The following is a 5,367-nucleotide window of genomic DNA, read 5'->3' as shown; positions in this document are numbered from 1 at the left end:
GCATGTCTCATCTAGTGGAGGAAGAAGCGAGACCAAGACTGGAGTCTGGCAAAAGAAACCCTGCCAGCAAAGCTACCTATGGTGGTGCACGAAGACAAGCAAATAGTAGAACTAGGAGGCACCAGGAAATGTAGCAGTTATCTAAGAAGGTGATTTCTCATCCTATGATGGTCACGTGTGGCGATTCCGCTCTCTTCTTCTAAGAGTGTGCCATGTAGGGCCTGTATGAATCGAAGAAGTTGAATTCTCGAAGGAGAGCTCGAGAGTAGTGCAAAAACATGGAGCGAGGCCCAAATCCACCAAAATGAAAATCTGGAGTTTGCCCACATCATAGCCGAAGTGCTACCGCCAAAGAAAGTGTTTCATCCATCTACCCTGAATCGACCTACCCGACTGACTGCCGCCACCCCTACCGCCTCAGCCGGCTCGCCGTCCAAAAGGAGTACTTCCCTCGCGACCAGCACCGACACATCATCCCCACCGGCAGGAGACGCCTCTCCGACGCCATTGATGCATGTGCTATCCGGAGCCCGCCTTACCGTCGGTGCCGTCTCTATCTTTCGGCCTCTGTACACAGGCTGGCCAACATCGGATGGTTGCAGCCAACGCAAGTTGGCGCTAGGCCACTAGCAGACAGGCCAGCTGCCGCTGCCAGCCCAAGGTGGTGATGGAGAAGCAGGCCAAGGTGCCAAATGGACGGGATTCGCTGTGTGTGGAGTGAGAAGTTAGGTTCGGAAGCTAAATCTGTTGAGTTGGGAGAGTTGAGAAAGGTTCTGAACAGGCTCATAGTTCATTGGTTCCTCTCTCGAGTGGTGGACCGTGGAGTTAGCCCTTCAATCAGCCCTGTTGCAAAGGCTGGCTAAGCACCACGTAGCACCTTCACCAAGTAGATTGGCGGAATGAACGTACTGTTCTGCGAGCAGGCGGTAGGATCGTTCTGCCATCCTAATTGGTGGAAGAATGCATAATTTCCCATGATGTGATGGCATCCCTGCGTGGGACATGCTCCGTTCAAGGGATTTAGCGACAAGTTCTTGAATTGTAGTAGTTGAAGAAAAGATAGATCAATGTGTGAGCTCGCCTTTATTTTGTTGAAGACTCTATGACATTGTTGAACCTATTTTATTTATTTAAGTGGCTGTATGCATCGTTCTGATGCAGAGGCCGGGGAGTCCCCCTTTTTGAAAAAAAGTAAGATCTGCAATATTTCTTCTGTTTAATTGGATCCTAAATATGTATTTTTCTACAGTTTTATGAGCTGACACAACACTTGTGCGGGCGCCATTCTTTATTTTTTATTTTTAAGTTAAATAATAATCTGGGTCATAGATAATTAATGTGAAGGACCTCTGATACAAAACGGATGAAACATTCAAATTCAATCGAGAGTGCGTATATGTGGTTCATTCTTTTCATACAATTTTGCTTGGAATCAGACACAACTTATTACAACCCCAGGTTTATCATGTTATTCTTGATCGACTAGTTTGGGGAGCACTTCATCTTCATGCGTATCGACTCAGCCACTCAGGTGGCTTGAGATCAAGTGAGGGTGGTTGGTTCACCTGACACAATTAAGCACCCTACTTACTCCTTTCAAAAAAAGCAAGAAAGTAGGAGGACATGGTAATGTATATAAGACACTTCAAGGCATCTCATGAGACCCACTTACTCGACTTCAGGAAAGAGACCAAAAGAGTGTGGAGCATGTAAATCAATAGTCTCTAGCAATCTGCACTCAAGCTACTTTATTAACGTTAGTGAGGCTGGCAAACCACTGTACTGTGAGGGCGGCAAGAATAGGACGGGGAGGCATTGAGAAGAAATGTGCAAGAAGCATAGAGGCTTTTAGCAGCGACAGCAGATCACAAAGTATGGCCAGCGTCAGTGGCCAGCCGTTGCTTAGCAGATGCTCTGATGCAACAGCAAAGGTATCGCTCGCAGGGCCGCTGGTATAAAGCGATGGTATATGGACATTGCTCCTAGACTTAGGCCCCGATTGAATTGTTGTTTATTTCCTACACCCGTAAATTTCTACGCCTGGATTTTACTGGTCCCCAACGAAATACATTCCATGAGTGGTATTTGCAAAACAGATGGGCTGAGGAGTGTATCAGAAACCAGCCCACTACAGATGTATTAGGCGATACAGGCGTAATAATTACGTTCCATAAACAACATTCCAAGCGCGCGGACCACTCGTCCATCGTTTTTTTAACAGAGGTGTATTTTACAAGTGTAACCAGCTGGAAAACGACGTTCCAAACGCGGCCTTAAGCTGGGAAGGAAGCGGGTCAGAGCATTACTAGTAGAGCCCTCAAACCCTCAAACACCTAAAAATAACTGCTTTTTTACAGTTTCCGTCGAAAAAAGTCGTAGACTAGAACCCCTTAACCCTCAAACCCTTAAATTTTTTTAAAGGTCCAACCCTCAAACCCTCTCCCAATCCTCAAAAGTAAGGGTTGGGAAGCAAAACCTACCCCAACCCTCATTTGGCGGTTATCCTCGCGCGGGAGGGAAAAATCCTCCCAACTCTCGCGCCCACGCCCGCGACCGCCGCTGCTAGGCGCCTCCGTCGCCGGTGGCCACCCCGTCGACCTCCCGCGCGCAACGACAACGTCGTTCATGGGAATATTCCGTTATAAGGGTTCGGTTTGAGGGTTCTAATCTTTGCCCCTGTTTTTCAACCCGTAAAAGTGCACAAAAAGATTATTTTTGGACCCTTAAAACACTAGTGAGGGTTTGAGGGTTTAAGGGTTCTACTAGTAATGCTCTCATGCGGAACCATGTCCTACTCAGACTTGCCAGCCTCAATGCAAAGAAGGTTGGGTTCTGCCTGCAGTACGTAACCGACAGCGTTCAAAGAAGGTTGGAGTGAAACAATGAAACATGTAGCAATTAAATGAGAAGCGGGACTACATACTTGGCTAAGTATCTCCCTTTTTTAATTTTCATCGATTGTACTATGTTTCCGATCGATTAATGTATAGAATGAGAAACTAACTTGTGGATAAGCTTTGGAAAGAGTCGGCATCCGCCCCAGAGTCGCTCCCGCGGGCGACTCCGGGCGGCTTCCCTAGCGCCGCCGCCCCAGCCCCTCGCCTCGGCCTCTCCTCCCTTGCCGCCGCCGGCGACGTCACCGGCCAAAGGCTGCGTGGCGTCTCCTCCCGCGCGCAGGTGGCCGGCGTCGCGGGGCGCCCCCTCCTGCCCGTCGGCGTCGAGCGGCGGCTCTCCTCTGCTTCGGCTCCCCTCCCCCTCTCCGGTGTCCTGGTGGCCCGCAGGTGTGCCCCCCTCTCCTCCCTCCCCCCTCCAGCGCGGCTTGTGGGGATCCGAGGAGGCGGGTTGCTCTGGCGGCGGATCTGGGTGGCTCTGCCCAGATCTGGTTGGTGTTGGTGGTTGGTGGCGGCGGGGACGGCCGGCGGCCCTGCTAAGGTGGTGGTGGTGCTGCTGGCGGCTGTGCTTCTCCGGTGGGGTGGTGGAGCCTCCGGTGGTGTTGGTCAGGGCGTGGATGCGGGGATGTGGGCTGCCACGGCGTGGTGGTGGCTCATGGCGGTGGTCTGGATCGTGTCACGGCGGCGGCTGGTCATCTCCGAGAGCGGCGTCTGCCGTTGGTGAGCGGCCTTTTTCGACCTTCGATCCCTCCCCTTGTCATCCGGGCTCTACCCTCGTCATAGGGCTGGACCGCTCCCAGTTGCGGTCCATTGCTCGTCTCGCGCCCATGGCTGCGAGACAGAGCTCGTCTCGCGCCCGACAGCAGGACCGAGCTCATCTCGCGCCTGGCAGCAGGACCGTGTTTGTCTCGCGCCCGGCAGCAGGACCGACCTCGTCTCACGCCTGGCAGAAGACTGAGCTTGTCTTGCACCCGGTGCAGCAGGGCGGGTGATGGAGGCCTTTTTTGGGCCGGCCCTTTGGGTCTCGGCGCCGGGGGCCGTCCAGGGGTGTGTAAAGGAGCGACCTTTCCACTCGTCTCTTTGGTTGGGGTAGCGACGGGTCTCGGGTGCGGTGGTGTCAAGGTCTTGGATGCCGGGGCAGCGGCCCTGGTGGGGGTAGTGCGGTGCTCATGGGCAGAGCCCGTGGCTTGGTGCTGCCCGATGACCATGGTCGTGTGGGCGGCATGGTGGTAGGGGTGTGGCGTTCGGTGGCGGTGAGTGTTTGCTGGGGTGAAAACCTATTCTATCCTCGGACGGACCAGCGGCGGCGTAGCGCGTTACCTTCTTGAAGGCGTCGTCGCGGCTCTCACCGGTCATTGTGTCGCTCCAGAGGAAACTCTGACCCCCGGGTCAGGCGGTGGCGGCGCGCTAGCGTCGTAACCTTCTTGGAGGCCCCGCCTTGGAGCTCTCAGTTCGTCATATGCGGCTCCATCTCTTCGCGGTGGTTCCCGGTGGAGGTCCCTGATTGCTCTTATAGTGTTAGGGGTGGTGTTGCTGCGCACAACGCCTATGTATCCCGCCTTGGGTGTGTGCATGTGTTGTCGTGGGGTGTGCTTGTACTTGGGTTATGGTTGATCTGTGCTTTATATATAAAGCGGGGCGAAAGCCTTTTTCGGTAGAAACTAACTTGTGGTGGTTGTACCCAACGTTTGGGTGTCTTTAAGCCGTAGATCATCCTCACAACATAGAAGACATCAAGAGAAGTGGAACATCTGTATCTTTTGGCAGACGTTTCAGCAGGAGTTTTTCACATGCAAGGATGTAACGCTTCTTATCCAATAAATTAGTCGCCGACCTTTTCAGCAAAAACAGTGGATCCCGCCTTGATCTGGACAGAAGATGATGATGATACTTGACTTTGTTTTGGCTAGACAATCTACATGTACACTTCAACACCCCCTCTCACGTGGATACAATCAGAGGTATGGCTCAAGAGGTCCATACGTGGACAAAGGGGGCAGCAGCAATTTTTTTGGATGAACCGCGAAAGCCAAGACTTGAACTCAAGACCTTAGTCTCTCATACCATGTTTAGCTTCATGCATTAGTCAACATAACCAAAAGTTCGAACCGATGGAAATGGCTAGTGCAATCCACAGATACTGTAACAGAAAACATTGAATCTTCGACGTCTTGGAGATGGAGGAGGTACATAGGACAATTGAAGACATTTCTTAAATGTGGATATAGCCCTTCTAGAACTTTATTGTAACCATCACTTCTTAGCCTGCAGCTTTTCTTAATTTGTGGATAACAAATTCTGCATTGTTTCACTATCTTAATGAAATAGGCAGTGCATCTGGTTTTTAGTATAGAAGAAATTCTGCAAGCCTAGTATAGAAGAAACTGTCAAGAGGAAGCAAAAAAGAAATTGTGAATCCGAAAAGGTTCAGTCGAAGGTGTCAACTCAGCAAAGACAACAGAGGAGGGATAGAGCT

This window comes from Triticum aestivum, chromosome 7B (genome assembly GCF_018294505.1).
Source record: "Triticum aestivum cultivar Chinese Spring chromosome 7B, IWGSC CS RefSeq v2.1, whole genome shotgun sequence".
Lineage (NCBI taxonomy): Eukaryota > Viridiplantae > Streptophyta > Magnoliopsida > Poales > Poaceae > Triticum > Triticum aestivum.
This window is presented reverse-complemented; position numbering follows the sequence as displayed.